Source organism: Mesocricetus auratus, unplaced genomic scaffold (genome assembly GCF_017639785.1).
Source record: "Mesocricetus auratus isolate SY011 unplaced genomic scaffold, BCM_Maur_2.0 contig_11204_pilon_obj, whole genome shotgun sequence".
Classification (NCBI taxonomy): domain Eukaryota; kingdom Metazoa; phylum Chordata; class Mammalia; order Rodentia; family Cricetidae; genus Mesocricetus; species Mesocricetus auratus.
In genome coordinates this window covers 27,652-41,491 of record NW_024433173.1, presented here as the reverse complement: position 1 = coordinate 41,491, position 13,840 = coordinate 27,652, and the positions used below count along the sequence as shown (strand labels likewise).

The 13,840-nt window shown below is 37.9% G+C and overlaps 1 pseudogene; it reads right to left on the bottom strand.

Annotated features, from left to right (window-relative positions):
• Positions 1 to 12,035: 12,035 nt before the first annotated feature.
• Positions 12,036 to 12,956, bottom strand: LOC121138439 (annotated as a pseudogene).
• Between the last annotated feature and the right edge of the window lie 884 nt (positions 12,957 to 13,840).

Below are 13,840 nucleotides of genomic sequence, written 5' to 3'. Positions count from 1 at the left end.
TAGAGTGTTCCTTTAGGTGGAATGGGTTCCTAAAGTCCATTCATATGCTAGGGAGAAATATTGATCTACCAGAGGCCCCAGGGATTGCTGAGGCCTCCTCACTGACACCCATGTTATGGGTGTCTGGATCACCCATGTTATGGGTGTCTGGATCATGTTCTGTGCTGTTTTCCCAGCTATTAGTCTGGGGTTTATGAGCTCCCCCTTGTTCAGTTCACCTGTTTCTATGTGTTTAACCAGCCTGGTCTTGACACCTTTGCTCATCACCCCTCCCTCACTGCAAGTGGAATCCAGGAGTTTAGTTCAGTGTTTAGCTGTGGGTGTATGCTTCTGCTTCCATCAGCTACTGGATGAATGCTCTAGGATGGCAAATAAGGTAGTCATCAATCTCATTATCGGGGAAAGGCATTTAAGTTAGCCTCTCCACTGTTCCTTAGAGTGTCATTGGCTGTCTTTCTTGTAGATCCTGGGCATTTCCCCATTTCCTGATTTCTCATTAAACCTATAATGACTCCCTCTATTATGTTATCTCTTATCTTGCTCCCCTCTATTCTTCCCTTGACTCAAAGGCAAGTCTTAATTTCTTTCCTGCCACCTGCACAATTGAGGACAGTCTGCTGCAAGCATATTAATGCAGCCATGAAATGGTGTTTTCTAATTCACTAGACAAACAAGCACTAGCAAAATACCCACATAGGGACTGATCACATCTGATGCATTAACATAATAAGGATTTAAGAAACTTGCATGTGTGATGGCCTTTCAATCCTGCTCAGCAATTCTTGGAATTATGTGCTATGGTTATATCTGTAGGTTTGTACCAGAAAAAAATCTTGACAGTGCTTATGGGTTCACCTCCTCTCCCTTTCCTTTGAAGAAATCTCAGGCTCTATTCGGTGATATGCTGCAGTGTATGGAAGTCATTGTGAGCTATGGGAGTAGTTTTTTAGAGACTATTATCTCCCATACTTTACTGTATAAGCTCCACTTGTAACTCTGGCTTCCAGAAGTTAATGATTTTAGTTTTCCAATGCACACATCAGTGCAGAGTGGAAATTAAGTGCAAATATAAGTAATAGTAATGAGAAATTAATGTCATGTTTATATGTGACATGTGGAAAAGTCAGACATCTGTAGTTACCAATACCAAGTAATTCTAATGGGGTTTCTCTCTGTATTCCAAATTTCCATTTTCATAGCTGCAGTTAAGTGTACACAGCAATGCTGTTTAAGTTTATAATTGTTAGATAAGATTGTCTCCTCTAAGTACTTCCTTGCATATATGTACAGACAAATCACATACTTTTGTCCTGTGTAATATGAAATATAATATGATGTATAATTTTTACATATAATTAAATTTCCAATATATTCAGACAACTAAACTATATTAGTGTTCATTTTATGGTTGTGAATTATGATACCACATTAAAATCTCACATGGCATTAAATTCTGATATTGATGCTCCTTTTACCTTATTGAGTTCAAATTTATGTAAAAATTGTCTTTACATGACAATAAGTGTTGTCTTTGGGCAATTGTATTTTATATTTATAAAATACAGCCCTACAAAATATTTCAGAATTCAACAGAACTGTCTGTAACCCCTTGGTTGTTGGAACCAAGAAAAGAACAGTCAGATGAACAAATTATTTTTATATTCAAATAAGAATTATTTTAACAGGTGATATAGAGCAGTGTTCAATGAATTCCAATGATCATAATCTTATTTGCCCCAGATGTACTCAGCCCTGCTAGGTGTCTGTCTTACAATGGATGGTGTCTTGTGAATCTGAGGCTTAGCATGTTGGGTACTGAGGAAATTACCTACCTTCAAGCATGAGGGGATTACATGGTTGTAAGTCAGATCTGTCTCCTGTTTTCCTGTATGCTTTCTCTCTCCCCCACTTTCTTCTCTCTCTCTCTCTCTCTCTCTTCTCCTCTCCTCTACTCTCTTTTAATTTGTCTGTCCTTATCTGTTTCTAAAATATAGAGAAGAGTTTAAAACATCTCACATTGGAACCTCTGCAGCAAGGCTGCAATATATTTGAAGTGCATATTGATTATGGGGCACTGTACAACATGCCAACTCAAAGTGAAGGACGCTATATAGATGAACTTTACCACAGCCAGGACACTTTCAGACTGATTAAACTGCTTGTGAAAATGAAAGACATTCTAATTCCTCAAGAATGCAATGCACTTGCCGGGCGGTGGTGGCCCACGACTTTAATCCCAGCACTCGGGAGGCAGAGGCAGGCAGATCTCTGTGTGTTCAAGGCCAGCCTGGACCAACCGCCTCCAAAACAATACAGAGAAACACTGTCTCATAAAAAAACAACAAAAAAGAATGCAATGCACTTTTTTCTGGTAGGAATAATATTTAGCATGGCCTGGAGTCAGTAATCCATCATGTGAATAAAATTTGTCTGGATCTCACATTCAGTGGCAGGCACAGAAATAAACAGAGTGTCATTCTCAGACCTGGCCAAGGGGTTATTCTTCCTGTCCCAGAATGCACTGGGAAAGCTGGGTAATTCAACCTTACTTTGCTGTTTTAGCATTGATGAATTTTCTAGGATAAGAGTCAGGTCTACAAAGCTAATTGTCAAACACCTGACTGGGGATAACTTCATGGATCTTCTCCATAAAGGAATTCCACAGACGATGGCTGCTTTGGTTAGACACATTATCTCGATTTCATTGCATGTAAGCTTCTATTTTATTTTCATAGAGTTTCCAGAGTAGGACCATTTGACTCCTCATCACATTTAACTTTATTCCAGCCACTGCTGGTTTTTTCAACTGGTGATAAATGGCTTCATTCCTATGCTTATTACAGACACATGCAATGGAAAAACCTGCACTGGGTTTAGAGATTTTCTATAGTGTCCTGGAACAAAATCTCAAAATCAAATGTCTGCATTACATGCAATTGTATTTAACTCATCTGCTATCATGTGTTTGGGGATCATGACATGGGTCAGTGATTACCTGGTGCTTTTCTTCTGAAGCACAATCAGAGGGTCCAAAACATTTGCAATTTTAGTGCTTTAGTTCTTTTGTGAGATCAGAGCCACTAAAACCATCCTTGTCCTGGTGATTAGTTTTGTGTTCTTTTATAAAATACCTGGCTTCTTAACCAAGTGCTTAACCTTTGCCAATGGAGTCACAAGGTGGCTGGGCCATGCAGTGTACCAACAGCTGCATGTTTTCCGGAATTATGCTGCTGTCTTTTCATCACATACTACAACTCAGTTTCCAGGCTCTGATTACTTGCTAATATCAAATAACAAATGTTAGAATTCAATGAGAGTCCTAATGTTTCCACTGCCTCTACTGTTTTTATTCCATTTTATCATTTTACCAAGCCTATAGACTAACAAAAGTGAATTTAAACTTTCATCAGTTAAATACTTAAAGGTGGATAAAACTGTTAAAATTGTTATCAGAACTTTCCAATGAGATAAATGCCAATAAAGATTTGACAACATTGAGACTGTATGCCTCCTACCAATTAAGAGATTTTATGATTCCATCTTTGCCAGCAACATATGATGCTTGTGTTTGTGTGTGTGTGAACTTTATTCAGCTGTGTGGAGGTAGCAAAATATAGAATTTGTTGGAAAATGGATGGAGCTGAAAAAATAATGTGTTTCCTTTCATATGCACATCATGGCCGTTAACTGTTACAAATGGATTTAAATGTGTGTGCAAATGCACATCATGGTCGTTAACTGTTACAAATGGATTAAATGTGTGCAAAAAAGGAAACATGGGGAAGGTGGAGAAGGATCCATATGCTCTACTTCCTTCTTATATAGACAGGACCTATGCTCTCAGAAGTTGTCCTGCTCCTCTGTACTTTACTACATTGCATTCTGTCTCCCATATTATTTTTCTGAGCTTTAGTTGTAGGATTTGTGTTATAGATGTATCACCTGTGTCTGGGAAGCCTACACTCAGTTCTGTATTGCATTTTGACCATGTGTGGTATTCTGCAAATGTCTTTATCTGCTATAAAAAGAAAAGAAGCTTTTGTCAGATGAGGGGTGAGATCTAATCTTCCCTGTGGGCATCAGAGTATGTAGATAGAATGTGGTTATAAGTTATATTGGTATAGGAAGGCAGAAGTGGTAGATTCCCTTCTAGATATATGGTATCATCATCCACACAGAATAGGCTAACATTACAGTACCAGGCCTGGATTGACTTGGACTTAAGTTTAATCATAAATTTCCAGAATATTGTTTTCCCAACAAGACCTCAACAGTGGCAGCACCATATCATATGTTAACAAGAATGGGAAATTGGGTAAGATAAAAAGGTGGAGGTAATTAATGAATTTAGAGAAAGGGAGATTATGTTAAATAAGTATGTATAGGACTTGACAGATATATGATTACCTAAGAGCAATTGCTCGTGTGGAGCACCCAGTTTCCAATTTCAGCACTCTCATGCTGTCTTAAACTACCTGTAACTCTAGTTTCAGGGCATCTAATGCTCTCTTCTCTCTTCCCTTGGAATTGTATTAAGACAGCAGACAGCATGTATACCTACTGTACTCACATAAATAGAAACAGAGTCTTTTCAGACTCAACCCCTCCATGATAATCTTTTTAGCAGTTGACAGCTTCTGTGGAAAGGATGTGTCATTCTTTTGGAGGATTTTAGCGACTGCTACACTTCCCACACTTACTGGATGATCCTACACTCATGTTTGTGTCAGAAGCACTAATTAGTCTTAGTGTATTATCAAAAAGAATGACAGGAAATTAGGGAGGGATGATGTTAAGGGGATACAAGAAGAATTGGAGAGCAAATGTAGGGTGTACTGTCCTACCCCAAATGATGTGACAGACTTTGTTGATCCCATGTAGGAGACCTCACCCTCTCTGAGAAGTAAAAGGAATTGGTGGGTGGAGTAGAAGGTCAGCAGGGAGAGGAAACTGGGATTGGGATGCAAAATAACATTGTTTTTAACTTAAATAATAAAGAAAATAGACATTAAAATGTGTGGTGTACACACACAATCATATTTCATCATATACACATAAGAAGCTCCCAAAAAATAATACATTTATAAAGAATCCCAGTATACATAATGGTATAACAATTGCACATTGTAGTTTAAAAATGATTGATGTGTATGTTTTATACTTCTTGCCTGTTTTTGTTTTTCTCCATGTGTGAAATTTCCTGTGTGTGCATATGTTGCCTGGACCAGCAAGTTTTTCTTCAGTTTCAGAGTCTTGAGAGAGAGAGGGCCATGTTTTTTTCAGAAAATAAGAAACAAAAGGAGCAGAGTATAAAGTTTGGTATCATGTAATTTTACCGAAGCTGTGTTTCATGACAGACAAGTTTATTAAGTAGCACAGAATCTAATTTACAGTGTCCTTAAAGGACAAATGAAGGAAATGATAAAAAACCAGCAGTCTGTGATACAATGAGACAAAGATAATGGGAGCCTGGATCAAGCAATTTTGCCCATGAACAACATAGGGTATGCCAATAAATTCAGAATTAAGTAGAGAATGGCCTTGGGACTGATTAACATTGCCTCTTATGGTGCTGAGTGTTGAATTCTCAGCATCAGAAGCTGGAGCTCCTCTAAGTTCCTTCCTTAGTCCACTCAGGCTCTTGCAAGTATAACCCTGGTTGTAATGAAGAAACTGTTTCCCCTCTATACACATTAGGTCCTAAGGTCAACTGTTTATCAGTAGAGCTCTCCATATGTGTTCATGAAATGTTATCACTGCAATTAAAATCTCACAGGGCCTTTGTGTTTAGATTGATCATGAAACTAATGGGTTTAAAACTCAGTGTAATTTATTATATTATGTTATATATGAAATGATATATATTAGTTATCACAATCAAAGCATATAAATATGCATTAGAATATATGTATGTTTAACAGCTGTGGTTTATTAAATTGTTGTACTCAATATGTGCTGTGGCAATCTAACTATGTTTTTGTCAAATTGGACAGAATGAGGATGTAGTAACTAGTCATTCTCTGAGAATGGTGACTCAGAAATTCCAGAATTGCATTAAATCACTGGAGGATTCTTGGTGAGGTGCTTTTCTGTAAATGGCATTAAGCTGAAGAACCATTGGGTGGTGACGGAAATTTTGGCTTATGCAGGCAGCAAACCATCAATAAGACAGACAGTATCAGCTTAAACATATACTTATACATATACATCATATACAAATATGTATGTGTGTTTTTGTGTATGTATTTGACTGTGAGTATTAATATATATACATTTATGCATTTATGTGTATATATATACATAATTAGTAAAACACTAATGTAAGAAATAAAATGCATTATCTTCCTTCTGTCTTGAGGCAATGGTGTTTGATTCAGAAAGTTCTTTTTGACATCTATATCATGCAGTATCCTTCCTATATTTTCACCTAGCGTTTCATTGCTTCAGGTTTTACATTAAAATATTTCATTCACTTGGAGTTAGTTTCTGTGGAAAGTGATAGATACACATCTCATTTCATTCTTTACATGAGGAAATTCCATTTTCCAAGCAGCATTTGTTGAAGATGATTTCATTTCTCCACTATATGCTTTCGCATACTGTTTTATATTAAAAGCCTGAAAAACATTTCCTCCTGTTTTAATCTTCAATTGTTCCCCTTGTTTTACATGCATATATTTATGACCATAACATTTTGTATTTTATTGTCTCTGTAATATTTCTTATTTTTGGGGGGTTTTACGAGACTGGGTTTCTCTGTATTGTTTTGGAGGCGGTCGTCCAGCCCGGCCTTGAACTCTCAGAGATCTGTCTGCCTCTGCCTCCTGAGTGCTGGGATTAAAGGCATGCGCGACCACTGCCTGGCATCTCTGTATATTTCTTAAGATATGGGATGATAATTACTCCACAATTATTATTTCATGCTCAGGATTGCTTTTTCTGTGTAGGTATGTTGTTGTTCCATATGAATGTAAGTTTTTTTTTTGGTTTTCTATTCCTATAAGCAATGAGATGGAGGGTTTAGTTTGGGTTATATTGAATCTTTAAATAGATTTTGGTAAAATGGACACAGCACAGTGATGCATTTACAGCTTCGGACCACGTGGACTTTTCAGGCACTCTTTCCCATAGGAGGAGATCTCAGCATAGCAAGGCATACCTCTGATGTTATATGTTCATTATAGCATAGAAATTACACACACACACACACACACACACACACACACACAAAGGAGTCTCATCATGTTTGGACACTTGCAAGGACACTCTCAGACCTTACAACACATAGGTCTAAATCCAACATCTCAACACCCAGAAGACACCAAGAATTGTTTAACTCTATTACTCTGTATCAAACTGGGAGTGCGTGGGCCCTGGAATCAGAGCAAGTGATACTTGTGTCATATATTCTCTGAGGCATTATGCTTTGGACAATAGGCTGATATCTGGGGTAAGAAAGGCGTTCAGAAACTTCATGTGTCATTGAGAGACCACTGTGTATATCACCATCTTTCTAACACTATGACTTTTAGAAATTTACTACACATCAGCATTCATCACAAGTTTCTACTTCATTGTGTTTACAGAAAGCAAACTCTTCAGTTGAATCAGGGTTTCCCAAGTTTTAACTCCATAACCATGACCTTTCTCACATTCTAAATACTGTCAATTATCTGCTTCTTCCATCCTCTTGTTCTATGCCTCTGTACTCTCCATTCTACTCTCAGTGCATTGTGGGTCAATGATAGTGATTTACAACTCCTCTTGCAACTAATAAATATGCTTGACACCTGAGAGTCGCTGTCATCTTCATTGAGAACTAATTCAGAAACTCATGTCCACTGTTGTCTTCGTTTTATTCTGCCAATTATCTCTAACCTGCAGAATGGTTCTTTTATAAATATGACTTAAATGGAAATGCATTGTGTTTGCAGGTCAGTACTCAATTATGCTACTGTATAAAAAACTGTTTTGAAGGTTAAACATATCTGGAGGTGATTAATAATGGTGTGCCTATTCTATATAATTCTTTGTGTTGTAACCATTGACCATTGTTTTTATAAAATGCAGCCTTTATTATGCTGAGATATGATCTCTTAATCCCTAGACCCTCCAAGGAATTTATAATGGAGGACTTTATTGAAATACTTTCTGACATCAGGGCTGGCAAACAGATTATCTCATTTGATCCTGCTGGTCAGAGAATAGGGAATCCCATGGAAGATGAAACAGCATGGGAATAAAATGCAGAGGGGATGGGAGACACCAGGAGAACAATGCCCTCTAAATCAAATAAGCAAATCTCATGTAAATTCCGTGAGACTGAAACAAAATTGTATAACTTTCAGTTAAAATATTTTATGGGATTCAAGACCTGTATATGACTTGGTCTCAGATTCTTATGCTGTTTCCTTTTGTTGGTTGCCATTGTCCAACTTTCATATGATAGATTTAGTTTACTATGTTATATATTGTTAGGTTTTGTTGTCCTGTCAAAGAGGACTGTTCCTTCCTAATTACAAAAAGGGAGTGGACCTGCATGCATGGGAGGTGAAGTTTAGAGACAGGATAGTGTCCTCAGGCTTTATTGTATGAGAGTAAAATCTATGTTCAAAAATATATGCAATCCCTATCAAAATTCCATCACAATTCTTCACGGAACTGGAAAGAACATTAATCAACTTTATATGGAAAAACAAAAGGCCCAGGATAGCTAAAACATCCCTACACAATAAAGGAACTTCAGGAGGCATCACCATACCTGACTTCAAGCTCTATTATAGAGATATAGTCCTGAAAACAGCTTGGTATTGGCACAAAAATAGGCAGTTAGACCAATGGAACCGAATCTAAAGCTCTAATTTTAACCCACACACCTATGAACACTTGATTTTTGACAAAGAAGCTAAAACTGTACAATGGAAAAAAGAAAGCATCTTCAACAAATGGTGCTGGCATAACTGGGTACGGGTATGCAGAAGACTGCAGATAGATCCATGTTTATCGCCTTGTACAAAACTTATGTCCAAATGAATCAAAGATCTCAACATAAATCCAGCCACACTGAAACTTTTAGAAGAGAAAGTGGGAGATACTCTTCAACGAGTTGGTACAGGAGACCACTTCCTAAACATAACACCAGTGGCACAGGCACTGAGATCGACAATTAACAAATGGGACCTTCTGAAACTAAAAAGCTTCTGTAAGGCAAAGGACACAGTCAAAAAGACAAAAAGGCAGGCCACAGAATGGGAAAAGATATTCACTGACCCTACATCTGACAGAGGGCTAACCTCCAAAATTTACAAAGAACTCAAGAAACAAGTCTCCAAAACACCAAAGGATCCAATTCAAAGGTGGGGTACAGAGCTAAATAGAGAATTCTCAGTAGAGAAGCCTAAAATGGCCAAGAGACACTTAAGAAAGTGCTCAACATCCTTAGCCATCAGAGAAATGCAAATCAAAACAACTCTGAGATACAATCTTACACCTGTCAGAATGGCTAAAATTAAAAACACCGAAGACAATTTATGCTGGGGAGGATGTGGAGAGAGAGCAACACTCCTCCACTGCTGGTGGGAGTGCCGACTCATACAGCCTCTTTGGAAATCAGTATGGAGATTCCTCAGGAAAATGGGAATTAATCTACCACTAGACCCAGCAATTCCACTCTTAGGCATATATCCAAATGAGGCAAGTTCATACAAAAAGGGCATCTACACCACTAGGTTCATAGCAACATTATTTGTAATAGCCAGAACCTGGAAGCAACCTAGATGCCCCTCAACTGAAGAGTGGATAGAGAAAATGTGGTACATTTACACAATGGAGTATTACTCAGCAGAAAAAAACAATGGAATCTTGAAATTCGCCGGGAAATGGATAGCACTGGAAGAAACCATCCTGGGTGAGGTAACCCAGTCGCAAAAAGACAAACATGGTATATACTCACTCATATATGGATTTTAGACATGGATCAGGATAGTGCCAGTCTGCACTTCCACTGATAGAGAGTCTGGGATACAGGAAAGAACCTAAAAGATATGCATATATGCATAGTACCTAAGAGAAGAGGATTGAGACAAGACCCTCTGAATGGATGGGGAACACGGCGAGGGGTGGGGGGAGTGGGACCTGGGAAGAAGAGAGGGGGAGAAGAGGAAGAGAGTTGGTCATGGGGGAACAGGAAGTTGAGGGGGTGGGGGTAGAATAGGGGGAAGAGGGAATCATAGGAGCGAATACAGATCAGGCACCAGAGCGACCTCAAGTGATCCAAAGGGATAACACCAATTGGCAAGATAAGCAATAGTGGAGAGACCACCTCGAATGCCCGGTCCTGATAATGAGCTTGATGTCTATAACCATCCGTGAGCCTTCATCCTGTGACTGATGGAAGCAGAGGCAAACACACAATTAATCACTGAACTGAACCCAAGGAACCCAGTGACAGAGAGAGAGGAGTGATGTGCAAATTGGCAAAGAATGGGCTGGCAAAATCAGCAGAGACAGCTGATCTGAACAGGGGAGAGATCTTGGACCCCAGATCGACAGTGGGGAGGCCAGCATGGTACTGATCTGGATCCCCCAAATGTGAGTGTCAGTGAGAAGGCCTGGGCAACCTATGGGGCCCTGAGCTGTGGATCAGTGTCTATCCCTGGTATACAAACAGTCTTCGTGTGCCTATAACACAAAGAGGGATGCTCTCTCAGCCTGGACTCTTAGGGGAGTGCCTGTACCCTACCCAGAGTAAAATGACAGACTCTAGAAATCCCCTATGTGGAAGGATTTGGCAATAGGGTGGGAGGGTGGGGAGGAAGTGTAGTGCGGGAGGAGGGGAGGGAGAGGCAACTGGGATTGACATGTAAAACAAGCTATTTAAAATTAAAATAAAAAATGATAAAAAAGGAAAATAAAGATTTTCTGGCATGTAATATAACAATGTCATTTCTTTGAGTGAGTTTAACTTCATAATGCATTATATTTAATGCTCATTATATGTGGAACCAACATTGTGCCTTTGCAAAGATTGTGATGCTGCTTCACTTTAAACCAATATCAGTTTACTTTAAGGAACTGACAAATAAAACCATTAAAGAGCAATAATGACATAGTGAGTCATGTTAATATGTGAACAGGCCCAAACTACTGTACATTTCACTAAACTTAAATGTATTCAAATAGTCCTGGCAAAGCCATGCAGCTTTGCTTAGATTTTTACATTGTCACTAGCAATTATATTTTATGGTTTTTTTACCAGTAATTATCGGGAAAATTACAGAGCTGTAAATAGATAAATGATTAATCTTATTTTCTCTTTCATAAAACATGGGTCCTTTTATCTGGCCATCACTTAAGACAATATTTATTGGTCTGTAATTTTATCTCTTTTGGTGAAGCCAGTCTTACATTGATACCAAGCCAAATACCAAATAATTACAGAATATCAGCAAAGAACATATACAAATCAATGTTTCTCATGAAGTTAAAATTATTATAAAATAATGGCAAACCAAGTTCAGAATTACACCAAAACCATCTCTCATTTTGAAACAATATTTGTAATAGGTGAAATAAATTAATACAGTTTTTTCTAGTATGGGGCAGGCAAGAGTAATTATGATGGTAAAAAGGCCTCCTGATACACAACTTCATTGTCAGGCACTTGTTCAGTATTCATGCAGTCAGAATTTGATACTCAGAACTGCCTGTGAAATCACCAATCAGCCAAGAACACCTGACAGAATGAAAGCCACAAGAATTGCATTTTTAATTACAGCATTTTGCTGAATAAGTTGCACATCAGATGGGCAAAGGGGAGAATCCACAGCTTCAAGTTGAATCATACAATTGGCCCCAAACAATAGGATTTGATCATGTAGGCTGCTGATTCAACCAGCTGACAAAATGATCATGTTCATTTCTGCTGATCTTAAAAAAGCAAAGTGCCACATTCTTAACATTCATTATTAAGAGTGACTGATGAGCAAACAACTGAATACCAAGAAAAACTTACCACTTTCATACTTAAAATGAGATTAAATTGTGTGTGTCCTTATCCAAACCAAACAAATCTTAGATGCTTTAGGGTAGTGATTCATGAGAACAATGGGAAAAAACGATGGAAAACAGAGAGATATGAGACGATCGATGTTCACCAGCCACCAATTATGATTATATAAAAGAGTAACATAGCCTCTTAATATGGAGGAGAGGGTATAAAATGCCAGAAATGTAGAAACAAGGATCAGAATGCTCTGGGTGACTATGGATTCAGTGGAGTTTCTGCCGGGACCATTATTCCTTTGTATGTGTTGAATCCTCTGCTTGTGTCTATACAGTATGACAATCGTGGAAGCACTGGACCAGGCCATGAGCACAGAAAGGAAGATTTCAGGGCAAACCACCAATGATGCATAGAGTGAAGAGCCAATTTCATTCCATCCAACAATGGAGCAGTATCCAGTATCTCGTCTTCATGATATATTTGTGCTATCCCTGTTGACAAATGTGTATGCAAAAGAAATAAAATTTATCATTATGTAGAGGATCCAAATGAGGGAGATGTGGCAACCAATGTTCTTCTCAACTTTGACTTTATGATCCTTCCAACATGATTTCCTGGGACTAATGGTCAAAGCCTGGAAGACACTCAGAAACATGTGGTGCCAATGGACACACTCCTACTAAATTTTTGAATGTATAACAACAACTTGCATCCAAAATCATTCAGGAAATTCTTAAATCCCCAAACTGCAATTGTTTGTGGCACTCCTGCAGAAAGAATGATCAAGGCATTGGCTGCCACTAGGTGCATGAGAATCAAATCAGTGGACTTTAATTTGTTTTCTCTGCAAGTAAAGAACTAGATAGTAGAAAATTAGATAGAAATTTTCCAGAATTCCAAGTGTAGTTTGTAATAAGTACATAAAGCTGAATGCCAGATTCCAGAAATCCATTCTATGATTTGGCACAATTTCAATCAGAATATGGATACAATATTCTTCTGGTCAAAATAAAAATACAGACAAATATTTTCGGCCTTTGGTTAATGACAAAGCATTTAACTGGTAGGCCTACTGAAAGACTGAAACACGAGATTTAATAGAAGGTCTCAAAAAGCTCAGGTGTTCAAGACCAACCCAAGCCATTAAAAAGAGCTTATCCTAAAGTTTGACAGAATGAGTTATGTTTCATATATGTTGTTGTGAGAATGAGCAATACCTCAGAATGTACACAAGATGGAAGGAGAGTCATCATGTTTCATAGTAAACAAAATATTCCCAATGATGTTCTATTGGCCCAAGAAAACCAATGAAATGTTAGAGCCTATAGAACAAACACAAGGCATGATTTTCAGAATTTATTGACATTTTCTAGTCAAGGTGTGGGGAAAGACAACAACTTAAAAATGTTGACAAAAACTAAAAATATTAATAATTTTATATCTCAACTAAAATTACAAATACAAAGTGACAATTTTATTATAATGCTCAGAGTAAAACTTTGGTCTTTTTACATGACAAATGTTCCTTCATCTTGGCTCACATGCAACCATCTTTGGTTTAATCTGAAAGTAACTCTCCCTTTCGTATTTCCTTCATGAAAATTCTCTAGGAAAAATAACCAACTCTTTACTAATGAGGAGAGAACATGCCCCCAAATAACTGCATATTTTTAGCTTCTTTTAAAGTTTTTGATTGCATTAATGCACATCCACATGTGACAACTTCAAATCAGGTAACACATGCAGTAGTAGGATTGCCTTTAAAACTCTCTGTACGAATTTTTGTCTGCACTGTTAGAAGTGTTTTCTTCCAAGTAGTAACCAAATCCACTGAAT